Below are 21,206 nucleotides of genomic sequence, written 5' to 3'. Positions count from 1 at the left end.
GCTACAGCCATTCCTGGAACAAGGCAGCCTGACCACAATTTCGCCTGCTCTGATTATCTCCCGTCTCAGCTAATGCAGTGCACTCTATCTAAGGCTGCCCTTGAAGACTATGCAGAAATTGCATCTAGTGCAAAACGCTGCCACTAGAGTGCTGACTGGCAACTTGATGTGCAGTTGTTGACATCCGTCTGTCTTGGGAGACAATGGAGGAGTGCGCCTTTGGGGGTGAAGTCAATTCATTGAAGCTGCTGGCTAAAAGACCATGCTTGAACCTACCCTGCAGGAAGATAGACGTCTCTGTTCCAAATCTCTGGTTTTCTCATTCCACCTCTTTCCTTATACACCCAGAAAATATTACTACACTCCATTCTCTTTATCCTCTGCAGTCTTTGTTCCCTGGTTTCCTTCATACTTCCTTTCCTTCATCTCAGGAAAGCAAACTTTTACGTTTGGAATATAAATTTTACTTGCTTTTTTCTTAATTTGGCATAGAATGTACACAAGCCTCCCTTTACTTCTATGTATAAATTGAGAAAAGACATTCAAGTATTTATGATGATGGCTGAAGATATAGGTCTTCCAGTTTTAATGCTGTGTTGTACAACAGAACTGTAGTGTGACCTTTAGTCAGAGGTCCAGTTCTCCATCTGTAAAATAGGGATAATAGCCAGTCCCCATCTCACATAATTGTGAAAATAGTACAAATTGTCTGGCAATGAGAATCTGTGGAAATAATTCAGAAGTCACTTACCTTAAAGTAGCACCGCTGAAAGCAACCAGCCCGCTCCAGGGAAAGCAATTTTGCAGTTTATAGGTTGTTTTGTAATGGGGGTTGTATGAATAACACTTGATAGAATTACAGAGCAATATAATTGAAGTTGAAAGTAAACTCATACAGTGAAGTGGGTTTCAAATTACATGTCTTGAAAGGAAGTATAAGTAGATGGAATGCCATAGAAATGTATGTGCTGAAATTACACTGAGAAGTGTTTTGTTTAGAATGTCCAGTTTGAGATTCTAAAGGTTTGGTGTCCTTGCTGAACTGCAATTGTTTTTTGACAGAGGATTGATCCCTGACACTTTTGAAGGCACATTATCCTTTCTAACTTGCTTTCCCCAGCCCACCCTGGAACCAAATGAAATGTGGATGCTGATTTTGGAATTCAAATGGGTCTCATTCTAGATAGGTCATAACATTTGAATTATTTTATTATTTATTATGTTTACATTCATTATTTATTAGATTTACATCCTTCTTTTTTGACTACCAGATCCTATCAAATCGTCAACTACTTTTAACTACTGTCTACATACCCAGTTTCTTATACCTTAGATTCACTATGAGTAATAGTTCTACTGCAGCCTATTCCTCTCCAGTATAATTGTTCCTTTCCTATTGTTTAGTAACTGATTAAAGAAAGCTCACACCATTTCCCCTCCTGGCTACAAACTACTGTTCACATACACTTGCATGTCCCCAGAGCGACAGTTTCCATAGGCATCCCTTTTTGCTGGCTGTCCTCTGGGGCTGCAGAACTCTTCTAATGCCCAAGGAGCTAAATAGAGAGGAACCTTGTGCTGTTCAGCATGAAGCAGTGCTGTGCCAAAATTTTCTCCTGCATTTGCCCCAGCCATTCTATGTCAATTTATTGAGGGGGCGGGGATTACATTAAAATTTATCGAGGAGAGAAAATTTTGGTGAAATTCTCATGCATGTGGTCTTGTCAATCTTGCCTTACTTTTGAGGTGGCCAAAATGCCCTTTCATTCTACAGTTGGTCTCATTGGTAGTCTGCACTCTGCAGCCTTCCTAGGTGCCTGCTCCTTAACTGAAGCCCAGGGGAAATCAAGGCATAATGAGTTAGCTTCTTCCATAGGGCTTTTTCAGATCAGGAAGGGTGGGCAGCCTGGGAGGTTACAGAATGCTGGGATAAATGTTTACTGAAAAGAAACACACACACACACACCACCCTCGGCCATCTCACAATGAAAAATTAAGATCGCCTCCCCTGCAATGTTGACATTTTTAAGTGCCCTGGAAATGAGGCAGAAAAATGAAGGCATCCTTTGCAGAGGAAGAACACTTTTGAGAAAGTTAAAGATAGATTTTGGCACAGCATCAGCCTGAAGTATCTTCCATAAGCAGTTGACTAGATGCTGTGCTTTCTACTCTCTTTCTTTTGGGGCTAGAGATCTGCTAATGTGTGAGGAGCCAGGTGCTCTCCTGCTTGATGTTTCTTCCATTTGGTATTCTTTGATTTGTACTTTAAGTCACAGATCAAAGTTACCAAATCCATATGGCTAAAAGCAAAACAGATGTGCCTCCAGAGTAGCAGGCAGTCATCAGCAGGGTGTGTCAATACAGTGATCAATAAAGCACTAAGTTGGACACCACCTTACCCCTTCATCATGGGAAGAATCCCTTTCAAAGTGGAATGACATCACAATTCCTTATGGGCAAACTGAACTTTCACGGTGTCATCAACAATAGCTTCACTCTTCCATCGGCCCAGGGAACACAGTAAGTGAATCATAAGAATCTTGTTAAGATAATCTGATACTGCCTTTCTGTCTTTATTGACTCAAGTACTTCTTACACTGTGGTCTAAACCACAGAGCCTAGGGCTTGCCGATCAGAAGGTTGGTGGTTCGAATCCCCGCAACGGGGTGAGCTTCTGTTGATCGGGCCTTGCTCCTGCCAACCTAGCAGTTCGAAAGCATGAAGTGCAAGTAGATAAATAGGTACTGCTCCAGCAGGAAGGTAAACGGAATTTCGGTGCTTCTCTGGTTCGCCAGAAGCGGCTTCGTCATGCTGGCCACATGACCCAGAAGCTGTACACTGGATCCCTCGGCCAATAAAGTGAGATGAGTGCCACAACCCCAGAGTCATCTGCAACTGGACCTAACGGTCAGGGGTCCCTTTACCTTTACCTTACTTTTTACTGAAAACTTAATTCTGCTAAAAAGTTATAGAGAAGTGATGACCTTCTCAACACACATTCAGGAAGAATTAGCTAAAATGCCCTATTATGGCTGATGCAGAGATTTTGCAAGTATTTTGAGTAACCGTAATATAGCTATGCTTTCAGAGTGATTAAATATGAACATCTGTTAATACTGAACAGATTTGTTGAGCAATCATATAAAGCTTTACTGACTTCAGAATAGGAAATTTAAAAAATCTTTTAACAACTAAATTGTGAAAATAAGTTCCATTTCTCGCATAATCCAGCCAGTTTTCCCTGTTACCTTAGCCACAGGTTATCGTGAAACTCATATGATACAGCTAACACATTTTCCGCATCAAATTATTCTCTGATGCAGAATACATAGGAGGGGGAGAGAACAAGAAACTAGAGTAAAATGGTGAAACCCTGTAACTGGAAACTAGAATAAAGTAGAGAGATGTAAGACTATTGAGAACGTTTAACTCTACTTTTAGAAGCCCCCAAACAGAAGTGTATGTGAACCTCTGTTGTATCTTTACTTACAAATTGGTTTTGACCGACTAAATAACCCTTTTCTCCTTAGGTGCTTGAAAACAGTATTTCTTCTGCATATATAGGAGAGTTGTTGCTCTAACTATGGGGAAAGTCTTTACTCTGCTGCTACTTTGACCCTCTGAGAATGGCGGAGGCATTATCTTTATATGCCTTCCAAGAGTTGCAAACTGTAGGATTTTTTTCTTTCTATCTCAATGGAATGTGATGCAATGGGGGAAAAGAACACTACTTTTTAACTGTCACTAAAACAGATTTTAATTGCACAGTAACTCTAGGTATGCACTTCGTACCAAAATAACCTTTATTTATTTTTATTTTTTTATAAGATATTTATTAAAATTTCAGAAATAAAAGAAAAAGTTACACTAGTAATAATAAGAAAAGGGGAAAAAAAGATGAAAGAATGAAAAAGGAAAAAAGAAAATACACAATACAAAGAAAAAATACAAACAATTAAAAAGAAATCGATCTTTCCATATCTTGTCTTTCATTCACTTGTTTCCCTGACCTCCTCACACCTCCCCTTTTTTGTATTCCAGTTCAGTAAGTTAATTCAGCAAATCCTTTCCCTCTTTGTTTTTATCTTAAACCTTTGTCTTAATATATAATAACTGTATATTCTCATCTGTTAACAGTCCATTTTTACATACTCCTTATAACATTGCTGCTAAAAACCCCTTAGCTTCATTCCAACGTCATTCTAGCAGTCATTAATTTTACAGTATTTCTGTAGATAGTCTTTAAATTTCTTCCATTCTTCTTCCACCGACTCTTCTCCCTGGTCTCGGATTCTGCCAGTCATTTCCGCCAGTTCCATATAGTCCATCACCTTCATCTGCCATTCTTCCAGGGTGGGTAGATCTTGTGTCTTCCAGTACTTTGCAATAAGAATTCTTGCTGCTGTTGTGGCATACATAAAGAAAGTTCTGTCCTTCTTTGGCACCAATTGGCCGACTATGCCCAGGAGAAAGGCCTCTGGTTTCTTCAGGAAGGTATATTTAAATACCTTTTTCATTTCATTATAGATCATCTCCCAGAAAGCCTTAATCCTTGGGCACGTCCACCAAAGGTGAAAGAATGTACCCTCAGTTTCTTTACATTTCCAACATTTATTATCGGGCAAATGATAAATTTTTGCAAGCTTGACTGGTGTCATGTACCACCTGTATATCATTTTCATAATATTCTCTCTTAAGGCATTACATGCCGTGAACTTCATACCTGTGGTCCATAACTGTTCCCAGTCAGCCATCATAATGTTATGTCCAACATCTTGTGCCCATTTAATCATAGCAGATTTTACCGTTTCATCCTGAGTGTTCCATTTCAGCAGCAAGTTATACATTCTTGACAAATTCTTAGTTTTGGGTTCTAAGAGTTCTGTTTCTAATTTTGATTTTTCCACCTGGAAGCCAATTTTCTTGTCCAATTTAAATGCCTCCATTATCTGAAAATAATGAAGCCAGTCTCGCACTTTGTTTTTTAGTTTTTCAAAGCTCTGCAATTTCAGTCTATCTCCATCTTGTTCCAAAATTTCCCAATATTTCGGCCATTTGACCTCCATATTGAGCTTTCTCAAGGCTTTCGCTTCCATTGGTGACAGCCACCTTGGAGTTTTGTTTTCTAATAAATCCTTATATCTTATCCAAACATTAAACAGCGCTTTCCTGACAATGTGGTTTTTAAATGCTTTATGTGCTTTGACCTTATCATACCACAAATATGCATGCCACCAAAATACATTGTTAAAACCTTCTAAGTCCAAAATGTCTGTGTTTTCAAGAAGCAGCCGTTCTCTCAGCCAACAAAATGCGGCTGATTCATAGTAAAGTTTAAGGTCTGGCAGGGCAAATCCATCTCTTTCTTTTGCATCCGTTAGTATTTTGAATTTTATTCTGGGCTTCTTGCCCTGCCAGACAAATCTGGAAATGTCTCTCTGCCACTTCTTGAAACAGTCCATTTTGTCCACAATTTGCAGTGTTTGAAACAAAAACAACATTCTTGGTGTCAGAGCTGCTTCCAGATCCTAGCTCACAGAGGATCACGCTAGCCAGCGATCATTAAACAAAAGTCTTTATTGAGTTACAGTTTCCATTCTCAAGCTGCTGCGTGCAACTCTACGTCTCATGGTTAGATCGGCGAAGCTCCATCTGAGTCTCCGCCCCCTGTACACCAGTTTAAGATTCTAGCCTTACTCCACCTCTTCCGTCTCTCCTTTCTCCTCTGGGTCCTGCTACCCCCCGGGGTCCCTTCCTTCCTGGATTCTTCTGACGCTGACGTTGACCCCCCTGACTCCTCCCCGTCTTTTCGGCGGGCTTTGGGACCTGGCTCCCTATCCGGGCTGCCAACTGCCCCGCCCTCCTGTACATTTGAACTTGGCGCGCGCGCCCAGCCTTCAACCTTCCTCTCGACCGTTTCCTCGCTCCCCGATGGAGGCGTGGCCAATCCTGACTCATGTCCTCCCACTGGCAGTGCGCCGCCTGATCCCGATGCCTGGGACTCCTCCCCCCTACTGCACTCTGGTGTGGACGCTGGTCCTGATTTCCAACTGCTTCTCTCTGAGTCCCCTCTGGCCCCTTCTTCCTGGGGTGTCCCCCTCGGCACCCCCCTTGCTCTGACCATGGGAGCCCCTTTCTGTGAATCTTCCGATTCGCTGGAAAGACTCAGAGACCTCGGACCGCTGTCATCGCTAACATTACCTTCGGACTCCTCCCCCTCGCTCTCTATTTCCTCCCTTTCCTGTGCCTCTGCTCCTGAACCCCTGACATCCATCCCCCCCTCGAAGCCCCCCCTTCCCCCCTCCCCTCCTTCAGGTGTGGGTACTGGGTGCTCCGTCGTTGTGGGGGTGAGTGCCGGATACAGTTCGTCCCCCGTGGCGTGCATCCAGCCGGATAAGTCCGGCTCGTCCTCCGTGCTCTCGCCGACCTCGATTTCCTCTGCTTCCATCTCTTTGCCGCCGTGCTCGAACCCAAGGTCCTCCCCCAACACGTCCATGTCCGTCTCTCCCCCGGTCTCCTCCGGGGACGTTGCCTGCCAAGGACCCCCCAGCCACTTCCTGCGCCACTGCTCCTCTGGTCGATCGTCCCACCAATAGGAACGGTCTGAGGCCGACCCCGAGGGTGATCCCTCCGGGGAACGTGTTTCTAGTGCCGGTTCCTCGTCCGAGGTGAACCCCTGGAATGTGCTGGCTGAAAATGTGGGTGTGAAAAGCCAGTCGTCGAAATACTCGGCTGGCATGGGCCTGTGTGGGAAAAGGGCATGAAACTCGTCCTTGAGAAGAGGCTCGTCCAAGGCATAGTCCGGCACCCAACTGTTGGCGCTGGCCGGGGTACCTTCTCTGGCGAGAAAATATTCTACACCCTCTTCCCCCCATCTCGAGTCTAAAATCTCTGTGACCTCGTTGATGGGTTCCCCCCTTGGCGACCCCCTCCTTGGGGGCGTCTCCCTGAGCGGGTCTGGTGCCGTGCCCGGCTCCTGAAATCTGTGAGGTGCTTTGTAGGGCGTGAGCACTGATCTATGGAACACTGGGTGCATTCTGGATCCCTCCGGAAGTGTCAACCGGAAGGCCACTGGATTGACCTGTGCCTCGACTTGGTAAGGGCCTAGCTGCTTATGTCCGAGCTTCTTCTTCGCTAACGATCTGGCCGGCACCGCCTGGGCTGCTAACCAAACCCAGTCTCCCACCTGTATGTCTTCCCCAACCCTTCTGTGCTTGTCAGCCTGCAGTTTGTATGCGTGCTTTGCTAGTTCTAACTGCCTCCGAAGCTGTTCGTGAACCTCCTGCAACTCTGACGCTAAGGCTTCCGCTGCCTGTGGCTCCTCCCCCAGTCTCTCTAATCCCGGGAAGGTTCTGGGATGCCTCCCGTTGTTGGCGAAGAACGGTGTCACCCCCGTGGACACGTGCTTCGTGTTGTTGTAGGCGAACTCAGCGAGCGGCAGGTAGTCCACCCATGTTGCCGGCTGCTGATTTGCGTAGCATCTCAGGTACTGCTGCATGATGGCGTTGACTCGCTCCGCTTGTCCGTTGGTCTGCGGGTGTCTTGCCGACGCTAGGTTGATCTTGACGTTCAGGAAACCCATCAGCTTCTGCCAGAAGTTCGAGATGAACTGTCGCCCCCGGTCAGACAGGATAGACCGTGGCAGACCGTGAACCCTGAACACGTGGTCTATGAACAGTTTGGCGGTCTGTTCCGCTGTGGCCACCTTTGCGCACGGAATGAAGTGGGCCATTTTGGTGAACATGTCCACCACCACTAGCACTGCCGTCTTGCCCCTCGAGCTGGGCAGATCCGTGACAAAGTCCAGGGCCACTCTCTCCCATGGTTCGAACGGAGTTTGCAGCGGTTCCAGCAGTCCGGCCGGCGGTCTGTGCACTGGTTTGGCCCTCTGGCAGGTGTCACACCTCGCCACGTAGTCCGCGACTTCCCCTCTCATTCCGGGCCACCAGAAGTCTCTGGCGACTAATTCCACCGTCTTCTCCTTGCCAAAGTGCCCGGCAGTGGGCGCGTCGTGCAGCTGCTGCAGTACCTTGGCGCGAAGTTCGTCTCCCGGCACGTAGATGGCCCCTTTACGGATGAGCAATCCATCTCGCAGCTGGAACTCGTCGGTCGCTGCCGTGCCCTTGCGCACCTCTGCCATCTTTGCTTGCGCGAAGGAGTCATCCTGCAACGCTCGTCGCACCGCCTCCAGGTCAACTGTTGCAGCAGCGCACGCCCACACTGTCGGTGCGAAGATGTGCATGGCGGCCGCTGGCGTTGCCTCCTCCAGATACTGTGGCTTACGGGAGAGAGCATCCGCCATGATGTTGGTGTCCCCCGGGACATACTCTATTCGGAAGTCGAAGTTCGCAAAGAACTCAGCCCAACGTATCTGCCTCTGGTTCAGGAACTGTGCCGTGCGCCAGTGCTCCAGATTCTTGTGGTCCGTGCAGACCTGCACCGTGTGCTTGGCGCCGATCAGGAAGTGCCTCCACGCTTTGAATGCTGCATGAATGGCCAGCAACTCCCTGTCCCAGATGGTGTAGTTCTGTTCAGACTTGCTGAGCTTCCTGGAGTAAAACGCTCCCGGCCTCCAAGCCCCCTGCGGGTCTTTCTGCAGCAGGACTGCTCCCACGGCTCTGTCCGAAGCGTCTGTCTCCACCCTCATCGGCCTGCTGGGGTTGACATGAAGCAGCTGCTCTTCCGACGCGAAGAGACGCTTGAGTGCCTGAAAGGACTGCTCCGCCTGCTCTGTCCAGATGAACTTCTTTTTCTTGGAGCTGAGCGTGTCCGTGATGGCCGCTGTCTGCATGGCAAAGCCTTTGATAAACTTGCGATAGAAGTTCGCGAAGCCGACAAACCGTTGGACCTCCTTCCGGTTGCGTGGGCTTTTCCAATCCAACACTGCTCGAACCTTGGCGCTGTCCATGGCGAGCCCCTTGTCAGACAACTTGTAGCCCAGGAAATCCACCTCGGTCACGTCGAATTGGCACTTCTCCAGCTTGGCGTAAAGCCTATGTTGCTGTAGCCTGCTCAGCACTTCCTTGACGTGTCTGTCATGCTCCTGCTGCGATTCCGAAAAGATCAGGATGTCATCCAAGAAACAGACGCACGTCTTGTAGAGGAGCCCCGCCAACACGTGATGCATGAAAGCTTGAAAAACGTGGGAACCATTTTGCAATCCAAAAGGCATAACTCTATATTCGTAGGTGCCCAGGGGCGTGAACATGGCTGTCTTCCACTCATCTCCTTCCCGCATGCGAATGAGGTTGTACGCCCCTCGCAGGTCCAACTTGGTGAACACGCTGCCCTTCCGTACCTTTGCGAGGAGGTCGTCGATTCGGGGCATGGGGAAGTCCGATGGCTTGGTCACACTGTTCAAAATGCGATAGTCCACTACAAGTCTTTTTTGGGGCGTGTCCCGCTTCTTAACAAAGAATACCGGACTGCCCCCCGCTGCCTTGGACTCTCGGATGAAACCGCGCTCCAAATTATGATCTATGAACTCTTTGAGTTCCTGCAGTTCGTCCTCAGACATGGAATACAGCTTCCCTTTGGGCAGCGCCGCCCCCGGCAGCAGGTCAATTTTGCAGTCATATGGTCTGTGGGGGGGTAGCCTGTCTGCCTCCTTCTTGCAGAAAACCTCCAAAAATTCTGCGTACTTGTGGGGAACCGCTTGCAGCGTGCCTAGCTGCAGCTGTGACTCCTCTTCCTCTCCTTCCTGCCGGGGCACGATGCAGTGTTCAGCGCAAAAGGAAGAGCCGAAGGTCAGCTGCCTCTGGTACCAAGCCAGCGTCGGGCTGTGCTTGTCCAGCCAACTCATGCCCAATACAATGGGCGTGTCCGATAGTTGAGTGACATTGAAGCTGATGATTTCCCTGTGATTCCCAAGTCGCATCACCATTGGTGGCGTCTGCTTCACCACTTGCCCCCCTAGCAGCTCCCTGCCATCCACCGTGACAACCTGCAGGGGCAGCGTGGCAGGCAGCAACTGTATAGCGTGCCGGTCGACAAAGTCCTGCCCTATAAAGTCCGCATTGCTTCCGGAGTCAATGGTGATTGGCACGTCCATGGTGATTCCATTGGGCAGCTGGAGCGACGCGGTGAGCCTCACTACTGGTTTGGGCGGGAGGGGGTCCATGGGCTGTAAAATCTCTGGGGACTGCTTCACTGACACGTCTGGCTGGGCCCCAGTGCCTCTTTCTCCAGCCAGACTCCGTCGTTTCCCTGCTGTGGTTCTCCTTGCTGCGTTGCTGCAGTTACCATTGCTGAGGCTGCAGTGTGCTTGTGGAGCCTCTGGGGACACTCTTTCGCCATATGCTGTGGATCATCGCAGATGTAACACTTCCTGTTCCCTCTAGGAGGCTTCGCTTTCACTGCTGCCGGTGCTAGGGCTCTGGCTGCTGACTGAGCCCTTGCACCTCCAACCTCCATAGGTTCCGCTCCTCCTCCTGGCGGAGGCGTGGATTGCGCACGCGCTGCTTCTCTGGGAAGGAAGGAGGAGCCCCTGGCTGGTTCGCGCCCTCCACGCCCTTCGTCCCTGCTCCACGGACGTTCTTCCAGCCGCACCCCCACCGCCAGCGCCCTCTGAACGATCTCCTGCGTGGTCCGGGGTCTCTCCCCCCTCGCAATTTCATCTTTAACCGAGCCGTGCAATCCCTCCCAAAACAGGTCTCTTACAGGAGCCGAATCTCTGTCCCATTCCAGAGCACTGACCAAAGCGAAAAAACGGGCATGGTACTGCCTTACGCTGGCCCTCCCTTGCTTCAGTCCATGTATCTGCTGCCGAGCAAGATCCACGTCAATGCTTGATAAAAAGCACCCATCCATCGCTTTAATAAAGGCATCCGCATTTTGGAGCGCCGGATCCTTATCTCTCCACAAATTGCGCAGCCATGCTTTAGCATCTCCATGCAAATGGGACATGATGAATCCCACCTTCTCTTGCTCATCTCTAAAGTCTTTGTTCAGCAGTTGCAGTGCACACATTACATCTGCTCTAAAGTTGGGGTACTGTTGCAAATTCCCATCGAAGTGAGAGACCAGACCGCCTGTTCGTCTCCCCAACCCAATCCCCTCCGGTTTGGGTGTCAGTTGCCCTTGCTTCGTAAGCACTTCCAACCTGACCTGGAGATCCCTGTAGGCGGCAGCTGCGTCCTCCTCTCTCTTCCTGGATGCAAGAGCCTCGGCATTCAGTCGTGACACTGCTTCTCTGAGTTCCGCTATCTGCTGTTCGGCCGTCATATTGTCTGCCGTTCGTGAGCTCGCTAGTAGGCACCCGCTTTCTCTCCTCTCCGCGAGGCCGTAGATGCCCACAATTTAAGAGATGGAGCTTACTGTCAGAGCTGCTTCCAGATCCTAGCTCACAGAGGATCACGCTAGCCAGCGATCATTAAACAAAAGTCTTTATTGAGTTACAGTTTCCATTCTCAAGCTGCTGCGTGCAACTCTACGTCTCATGGTTAGATCGGCGAAGCTCCATCTGAGTCTCCGCCCCCTGTACACCAGTTTAAGATTCTAGCCTTACTCCACCTCTTCCGTCTCTCCTTTCTCCTCTGGGTCCTGCTACCCCCCGGGGTCCCTTCCTTCCTGGATTCTTCTGACGCTGACGTTGACCCCCCTGACTCCTCCCCGTCTTTTCGGCGGGCTTTGGGACCTGGCTCCCTATCCGGGCTGCCAACTGCCCCGCCCTCCTGTACATTTGAACTTGGCGCGCGCGCCCAGCCTTCAACCTTCCTCTCGACCGTTTCCTCGCTCCCCGATGGAGGCGTGGCCAATCCTGACTCATGTCCTCCCACTGGCAGTGCGCCGCCTGATCCCGATGCCTGGGACTCCTCCCCCCTACTGCACTCTGGTGTGGACGCTGGTCCTGATTTCCAACTGCTTCTCTCTGAGTCCCCTCTGGCCCCTTCTTCCTGGGGTGTCCCCCTCGGCACCCCCCTTGCTCTGACCATGGGAGCCCCTTTCTGTGAATCTTCCGATTCGCTGGAAAGACTCAGAGACCTCGGACCGCTGTCATCGCTAACATTACCTTCGGACTCCTCCCCCTCGCTCTCTATTTCCTCCCTTTCCTGTGCCTCTGCTCCTGAACCCCTGACACTTGGCAATACGAATCTTTATCACAGCGATACGGCCTAGCAGTGAAAGCTTCAAATTTGACCATATTTCTAAACCTTTTTTCACTTCAGTCCAACATTTTTCATAGTTATCCTTAAATAAATTCACATTTTTAGCAGTCATGTTAACCCCCAAATATTTCACTTTCTTAACCAGTGTTAATCCTGTCTCCTTCTGAAACCTCTCTCTCTCAATCGCTGTTAAATTTTTCTCTAAAACCTTAGTTTTTAACTTATTCAACTTAAATCCTGCAACCTGACCAAATTCTTGAATCAGTTCTATTACTCTTTTAGTACTAGATTCTGGCTCCTGTAATGTCAATACTAAGTCATCTGCAAATGCTTTCAATTTATACTGTTTAGTTCCGACTTGTATACCCTTAACCAATTGGTCCCTTCTAATCATGTTTAAAAGTACCTCTAGGACCGATATAAAAAGCCCTTATGTATATAATTGTTTAAAGTACCTCTGGAAACAATTTCTAATCTCCACTGGGTTCTGTATATTCTTTCCTTCCACTTCCAAGTTTGTGACAGTATTAAGTTTTTGTCTTTTTTTCATTTGCCAGGCCAGCAATTTCCCACATTTATTAGCCGACTCAAAAGTCTTTTGTCTCATCTGTTTAATTTTCCATTCTATTTCCTGATTCATCATTTTCATATATTGTACTTGATGTAACTTTATTTCTCTCAGAATCTCTTGCGACTTTGGTTTTGCTCTCAATTTCTTCTCACCTTCCTTTATTTTCTCCAAAATTTTATCTTTCTTCTCATTTTGGGTTCTCTTCTTTATTGCATTCTGTTGTATCAGGAACCCTCTCATGACCGCTTTACTTGCGTCCCAGATTACTCTTTTTTCAACAGTAGTATTCATATTAATCTCAAAATAATCTCTCAAGGTTTTTTGGGCCTTCTTGATCACTTCTTCATCCCTAAACAAGGTGTCATTCATCCTCCATCTGAAGGAGCCAATTGGTGTTAGTTTCATCTCCATCTTTACAGCATTATGGTCAGAGCAGGTTTTAGGGCAAATTTCCACTTTTCTTGTCTTTGGAGCCAGTCCTCTAGTTACCCAAATTTGGTCAATTCTTGTCCATGTCATTTTGGCTTCAGAAAAGAAAGTCCCCTCTCTGCCCAAGGGGTTCTTTGTTCTCCAAATATCAACTAAATCCAAATTGTCAGTCATCTCAAAGAAGGTTTTCGGTAGCCTACCGTCCTTAGTAACTACCTGTCTCTGTGCCTTGTCCATATTTGTGGATACCACTCCATTCATGTCCCCCATCATGATCACATTGTAATCCAAATAGTCCATCAGAGTCTCATGCAACTTTTTTAAAAAATCTGATTTCCCCTCGTTTGGTGCGTAAACTCCTACTATCAAGAATTTCTCTCCTTGTAGTTGAATTTCAATTGCCACGAATCTTCCTTGGTCATCTTTAAATATAAATTTCGGTGATAGGCTTTCCTTTGCGTAGATCACTACTCCCCTTTTTTTAACTTTATCCGATGAAATAAACTCTTGACCCAGTCTTTTGTTAATCAATACTTTTCTTACCACATGTGTTTCCTGTAGGCAAATCAAGTCCAATTGTTCCTTTTTTAATATATGAAAGACTCTTTTCCTTTTCTGAGGGGAGTTCAAACCATTAGTATTCCAGCTTAAAAGTTGCAAAGCCATGATGTAATTACTCTGCTTTTCCTCCAACTGCACCAAGTGTTTGTTCTTGTTCTGTCAGTGGTGTTATTGTCACTTTCTCTGAGCAGTCCAGTCCAAAGGGTAATGTAGCTATATCTAGTATTCCTCTTTTTAATAGTCCTTTGTCCGATGCTTTTTGTTTTGGTCTTCTGTCTGTCGGTTCTCTATCCAATGCACTTAACTCTTCTCCAGATTCTTTCCGCAAGTCTTCTCTGTGGTCTTTCAAAAATCTTTCTTTATCGTCCACTGATCTTACTTTTATCTTTCTTCCTTTAAGGCTAAAAGATAGACCTTGGGGGAATTCCCACCTAAAAATGATTCTGTTGCTTCTCAACAGGGCAACCAAGTCACCGTAGTTGGACCTAAGATCCAAAAGGTATTTCGGAATATCTTTCAAGATCTCCACTCTTGACTGATGTATTTCCAAAGTCTTCTGAAAGTGCAGGCTCAAAATTTTCTCTCTCCTCTTTTGTTCGGAGGGTAATCAAGCAGTCTCTCACCCTACTCTTCTTCCCCCCTCTTCCAAGCCTAAAAGCACTCACTATCTTAAATTCTTCCTTCTCCAAGTCCCCAGAGTCTGCAAATTCCTGCGTAAGAAAGTCAGTCAGACTGTCCTTCTCTAGTTCAGGCACAGCCCTGATCCTCAAGTTCGTTTGTTTCTCCTTCAATTCAATCATAGAAAGCATCGACCTGTGATCCTCAAGTTGCCTGTGTATGACTGGTATCTTTTCCTCTACAGCAACTGCTTTTTCCTTGGCTTCTTCAGCGATCTGTCGGGTCGAAGTAGATTCCTGTAACAATTTCTCTATTGTTTCTGTATTAGTGTTCACCTTTTGTCCCAGATTGTTAATACTTATAGTGTTTTGATCAATTTTAGTTGAAGCTTCAGCCACTTGTTTACTTAATTTTTCCAGCGATTCATTTATTTTGCCTAGTGCAAGTGCTAAAACATCCTCAGATGCCATAGCTTTTGGCTTAGATTGTATAGTTGCAGCCGCTGATGGTGCAGAAGGGCCAGATGTTGATGCTCTTCGCTGCAGCCAGGATTTCCCAGATCTCGTTGTTTTGTCTTGGAACAAATCTACCTTTTCTTTTCCATCTGCCATAACACTTTAGCTGGAACCCAAGGTCAATCCCACAGCTATAATTTGTTTTGAAGTGGAAAATTCCCCTGGCCCAATTGTTGTAACAATTTCGAAGATTTCCTCTAGGGGGACCCTGTAACAGTCAAAACTTGTTGCTTTAAAAAGTAACTCTTTTTAAGCCCCCATTTCACCAAATAAGCAACAATTTCAATTTCAGTTACTTCTCAGTCACTTTAAGATCAGGAGGAGACAACCAGAAACAATGTATCTCCTTTGCAGAGCTAGCTGTCAAAAAGTACTCTGTCACAAACAGCGCATTTCACAATATGGCAGTCTTATTGTCCGTTGGCAGCCCGTTCCCAGGTTTTAAGCAGTGGATTCTTACTTCCTTCCCTCTCTTTTGCAGGAAAATATAGTTCAAACCTTTCCCCCCTCCTCTCCTGCAGCCAAGGAGGGAAATCACTTATTTTGACGTTTGGATTATAGTCCTTCCCGATTGACTTTCCAGGTTTTTAGCTTACAGCTTCTTTGCTTTAATCTATTTACAAGAAACGGAAGGCGGACTTCCTGTTTATGCCTTCCCGCTTCGGTGCCAAATTAAGCCTTTTTTTTTCCTTTCCTTTTTTCCTCTCCAATTTGTCCTACTCACGGGTAGTTGCTTTTGTAGTCGAATTGTCATAGGAAGAAGGCAGCGCTCTCCGGTAACGGCTGTGCGGCTCCGCTCCGCGGAAGAAGCAGTTGACTCACAGCACCGCGCCACTCACCCCGCTTTGCTCCGGAGCCCGTAATTGGGTCCCTTTGCGAATTGGGGGGGCGCGAAAGGTGCCCGCCGAGTCCCACGTTCACAGGCTTCACCCGCCTGTGATTTTTGAAGGGTCCCCGCTTCGCCGTAGCGGTACAGACCCGATTCCCGCAGAGCCGGTCCCTCCGAGTCAGAGGGAATCCGCCATTACCAATGGCGCCACCCCGGAAGTCCCGTACCAAAATAACCTTTAAAGCTTATTCAAACTGAGGGAGCAAGAGAGAGAGAGGAGCAACAGAAGTGGGAATCATAAAATGGCTAGCATACAATATATTGCTATGTCCCTCTTGGCAGCCATCTCTGACATATTTCATTCTTACTACAGAGTTCCTTGTCACTAAATAGTGTCTTGGCTCCTGGAAATTAATGTTTGCATAAATGTAATTGAGCAAATGAGAATTCATTTCTGAATCAGGAAGCAAGATAGCTTTTAAAAAGCATCTTAAAAAAAAAAAAAAAACAGCTTAATATCTCTGACCCAACAGCTTTGTGACACATGTGTGATCTTTGGTGCATACGTAAGCTTTGTGCTAGCAGTAGCTGCCTCAGTGACTTCAGTACCAAGGAAATGCACTGTGCACACAATTGGGGATTTAGGTGCACAGCAGTGGTATAGCATGGGTTGCCAGCATTGCACCCCCCAAACCTGAGGCTCTCAGGCTGTGGGTAGTGGCCTCAGGGCACTCACGGGAGGCACCCTGGGTGGTCTCCTCCTTCTGCCTCTTGCTAAGGAGTGCGAGAGAGTAGCTGCCAACAGCATGGAGCCACCTCCTTTGCTGGGAAGAGGGGAGCCAGGGCTGTGCCTTCAGGAAGCCTCCTCGTCCTGCGCTCGGCAGGAAGGCAGATGTGAGCCATGAGTTGCAACCAACACGCAGGTGGGGCCCAGCCCAGCTCTGCCTCCCAGTTCGTTTCTGCGCCATAGCCCACCTGCAGGAAAGAGACTTTTCTGGGGGAACAGCTGTCGCGCCACCACCTCCCTCGGCAAGCAGGTTTTGCGAAAGAGCCCTTCCAGCTTGCCCACCTTTTCAGCTGGGAGGTGAGGTGCCAAAACTACAATGCCCAGCCTCCAGCTCGGGAGTAGGAATGTTTCCCAGCAAGACCATGCAATCAAACGTGAAGCAGGAACACTCTTGGGCTGCCTTCTGCAGCTGGAATGTGCAGGAGCTCCTCAAAGAACAGCCTTCTGAATTTCAGTTTGGAAACTTCAGTGCATTTAACCGAAAGCAGCTCCAGCAGTAGCTGAGGTTCGGAGGCAGGGAAACATCCCTTGCCCAACTTGTGCCCTTAACATTTTTGCCCCTGGGGCAAGCACCCTGTTGCCCCCCCCCCCCCAAAGCTACACCACTGGTGCACAGCAATTCCTCAAAGTTGAGCACATTCTACTTATATGAAATTTGGGGGGATTTTTGGATCTGGTGAACAAATCATGTTTTGGGTTATTCTACACTGTAGATTTACCATTGATCATTGTAGAGTTGAAGTCTGATTGAGCCAGCCATTGAATTGTGCTGTCTTCTGTACCTGCTGCTTTGGGAGTATGGACTATCCTTCAATGAAGGTACAGTCAGCCATCTGTCAGGGGCACTTTAATTGCGTCTTGCACTGCCCAACCTGCATTGAGAAGTGGGTTGGTCTACATGACCTCCAAGGTGCCTTTCAACTTGTGTATGTTTCTATCAATCTGCACAATGTTGCCCAATTTCCTAGGTCAGATACCAGCAACACATGGCTTTCTTCTCCCTATTCTTGACATGTCTTCCTTCCCATCACTGATTAAATAAAAAAAGGTTTAAATAAACAAAAGTTTATTTAATTCCACTTAATTTTTATTTTTTTAAAAACTGACTGGGAGTCAAGTGTGGTTAACAGGCTGCAGTTTGCCTAAACCTGGCAAATACTTCAAATTGGCATAGCCACAACAGAAAGTTCTTGCATTGTCCAAATTGCACCACGTTGTAGAAGGGATGGGTGCAAATGTTCCTGTTAATAATTCAAAACTTTCAGAGCTGTGTGGGGATGGCAATCTGACATTGTCACTGCCATGCGCAGGCTCAGCTTAGCTTGTGTTCTCCCTTTGTCGCTCCCTGCTGCCTTGGTCTGTATTCCACCTGGAACGAAAAGGTGATTGTGTACAAGGCAAGCTTGTTTTCCCCCATGTAATTCACAGACTGGGGTGAATGTTCTGTGCAATTTTCCTAATAGTTTTGTGTGAGGTTTTTTCTTTTAAGTACAAGCAACAATGATCTCAGTGTGGCAAATTAAAACCACAGGATACAGGGCAATAATGCAATGCCTACCCAGATAAATGTACGCTAGCCACATCCATTCCTGCTGTAGCCTCCCATCAAATTTGGTGTTTTGTTTTGTGTTTTGAAGAGGAGTGAAATGTGCATGTTTGGTAGAACTTTTAGGGCAAAAACCTCCCTTCTGGTCTCCCAGAGCTGTTTCTAGATAGTGTGGGATAGGTGGGTAGGTCTTATAATTTTTCTTATATAACCCTTGGGAAGTGTTCAAACTCTCCTAAACTAGGTAAAAGGTAAGGTAAAGGACCCCTGGACTGTTCAGTCAAAGGTGACTATGAGGTGCGGCGTTCTCGCTTTTCAGGCCAAGGGAGCCGGCGTTTGTCCACAGACAGCTTCCAGGTCATGTGGCCAGCATGACTAAATCGCTCCTGGTGCACAGAGGACTGTGACAGAAGCCAGAGTGCACGGAAATGCCGTTTACCTTCCCACCACATCGGTACCTATTTATCTACTTGCACTGGTGGGTGGCTTTCAAACTGCTAGGTTGGCAGAAGCTGGGACAGAGCAATAGGAGCTCACCCCACTGATTCAAACCGCCAACCTTCTGATCAGCAAGCCCAAGAGGTCTAAACCACTGAGCCACCCACTCCCCTAAACTACTAGTATACCAGTATAGGAACCATTATAGGGGAAAAAAGAGATTTGACTTTCTACCACATGTATGTGCTATTGGGGGGGAATTGCCTAATGAGTGGAGTATTTTGCGCTACAGTACGCTGGGAAAGATATCTGTGCATTCCGTTTTGAGGGGAGGAAACCCAAGGTTGTCTAAGGACATTTATTGGCACACACTGCTAACAGTATTAGATACATTGTGTGAATTTTAAAATTAATGATACAGAGTCTTTTGCAAGCTTCACTAAAGCAGATGAGAGCAGAATCGTCTTTGAATTATAAATTCAATGACAGAAACTTCAATAATGAAGGACTAGTGTAAAATAACTTCTGCCCTTTAATGCATTGCAACATCGGGAATCTTTGCTCATCTAATCCTTGCATTAAAACTCAGGAGCCAGCTGGGCTGCTGTAACCCTCGTGAAACAAAATGGGGAAAGAGCTGTAAATGCTTCTGGTGAGTGGTCAAACCATTGTCTTGTGATTATTTGACAATTCATTAGGTCACTTTTGTTTTTTTCATTTTCTTCCATGAACACTAAAAAGCAGAGCTGTGTGCAGTAGAAGTTGTGGGGAAGGGGCAGAGCTCAGTGCTTGGCGTGCAGACGGCTGCAGGTTTGACCCCCAGGTAGGGCTGGGATAGGAATAAGGAAAAGAGGTCAGGGTGCATATGAGGCACTAGACAGAAGCAGTGATCCTGAAGGGTGGAAAGGAGGAAGATTAAGAGACAGTGTGTGAGAGAGAAGGGTGTATTCATGCTAGCTGGGAAAGGAAGCTGGGGCTAATACTTACTACTATTATTATTTATTTATTTATTTATTTATTTATTGCATTCATATCCCATCTTTTCTCCATAGAGCTCAAGTTGGCATACATGGTTCTGCCCCTCCTCACTGAATCCCCACAGCAACCCTGTGAGATAGAGAAGGCAGTGACTGGCCTAAGGTCACCTAGTGAGCTTCACGGCCGAGTGGAGGGATTCGAACCCTGGTCTCCCCAGTCCTAGTCTGGCCCTCTAACCACTACACCACACTGGCTTTGCAAAACTTGCCCTCCCATTCAGCTATACTACTCACCTTTTAGGCCTTTTCTCCTCAGGCCTTCCTGTCGCTTGAGTGGGCATCCCAGGAGGCCTAAGAAATAATTCCCAGAATCCTCCCTGACCCTCCCGCAAAAGTGAACAATTGCCTGTAGAAACTTCGCAAGTCACTTTCTGTTCATATTCATCTTGAAATGGACCTTTCAGGGCCTTACTGGGAAGGGGGGTGCACCTAAATTAACTTGTCGTCTTCAGTGACCCTCTCACCTTCTGATCTGTTGTACCTTTAAAGGAGTGCAAATGTTTGATAGATCTCTGGAGACAGAAGACAGCACTTTTGTTATATTAAAAAAAAAAGTTGTGCCATTTTAATTTGTGAAGGCAGAAAGCCAATTCGAATTGACAGTTTAAGTGCCCACATAATAATAAACGAAATGCAGATTTTATTTTCTTTGTGACCGTTTCTCTTTTCCTTTCAGCCCCTGTTGGGACATAACATTGAAATGCCCTTGTTGCATCTGACTTTCTTGCAGAATATTGGAGAGCTTCCAACCTTTTAAACTGCTCCAGCTTTAATTTATCCCACTTCTGATGTTCTCCCCTACCGTATATCTCATCCCCCCCCCATTTCCTACCCCCTTTTGCTCTTGGAGACTATATATTTATTTAGCAAAATATTTTAAAAGCGGCCTGAATTTATGTTTAAAATTAGTTGTCAATGTTATTATTCCTGTGAATAAAATATATGTTGTACATTTGAGAGGGGGATCAGTAGTGGGAAATGACTCATTTCAAGAATATTTCCAGTAATACAAAATGGTGAAAGAAGTAATTCCAGCACCACCCATCTGTGTTCAATATGACTTAAATGAAAGGCAACTTATTAGAAGGGCACAAAGGATCTATTGAATCACAAAAACATTTGCAACCCCAATATGTTTGTGCCAACAATAGCCACGATACCAACATGTTTGGCGTGGTTGCAGAGACTGGGAGCTCGAGCAACTTTTCTGGGCAATCGCAGCAATGCAGATAATGACAGCCGGGTCATTCTTTTTTCCAACCAAATATATGCTGGCATTTGGTTGGATTTGGCTGTCTATGGCGGTGCAAGGGAGGGGTGTTTGAATACAGCTGAGCCCTGCAGGTAGATGAAGCCTGAATGGTTTCAGTCCAGGTCATTAGCTGGTAAAGGCAGGATCTTCTTTGGAGTAATCCTTGAGACTGGGAAGGCCTTAATAAATGAAAAGGCAGCACTGCACTCCTCAGAATGCCAAGATCTGGCTCATCTTTTGCTCTACCCTTCTTCTCCATCCTGGACCAACTGCTTTCCAACACTCTGCAAGCCTCCATTATGAGAAATTAAAGCAGCCCATAGCCACCTTAAAATTCAGGTGCCACATTCATGTTTCACAAGGAACCTGCTTTTTATGGCTAAATTTTATGTTGGGAAATGGACTGCAGAGGAGAGCGCTGCACATTAAGGAGCGCCATGAATTATGCACGAGGCACAGCAGTCGGGCATCGGCCGTGCCTCTTTATGAGCAAAAGAAAGCGATATTAACAATTTA

The 21,206-nt window shown here is 46.7% G+C and overlaps 1 protein-coding gene and 1 long non-coding RNA gene across 11 annotated transcripts in view; both read left to right on the top strand.

Moving 5' to 3' along the window:
• Positions 1 to 21,206, top strand: part of TSPAN4 (tetraspanin 4) — a 525,920-nt gene that overhangs the window by 396,721 nt on the left and 107,993 nt on the right. The window contains exon 1 of one of the 10 annotated variants that reach the window (XM_081011600.1): positions 2,493 to 2,520. The exons of the other annotated variants lie outside the window; for them this stretch is intronic. The gene's annotated coding sequence lies outside the window, so the exon portion shown is untranslated. Of the gene's footprint in view, positions 1 to 2,492; positions 2,521 to 21,206 lie in introns of those variants that run through there. 10 annotated transcript variants of the gene reach the window in all.
• Positions 18,393 to 20,395, top strand: LOC308480351. The gene is made up of 2 exons (XR_013988066.1): positions 18,393 to 19,053; positions 20,115 to 20,395. It is a non-coding gene; the product is annotated as an uncharacterized lncRNA (long non-coding RNA).

The sequence above is a fragment of the Podarcis pityusensis genome (assembly GCF_964106645.2).
Source record: "Podarcis pityusensis genome assembly, chromosome: 1".
NCBI classification, from domain to species: Eukaryota; Metazoa; Chordata; class Lepidosauria; order Squamata; family Lacertidae; genus Podarcis; species Podarcis pityusensis.
This window is presented reverse-complemented; position numbering and strand designations above follow the sequence as displayed.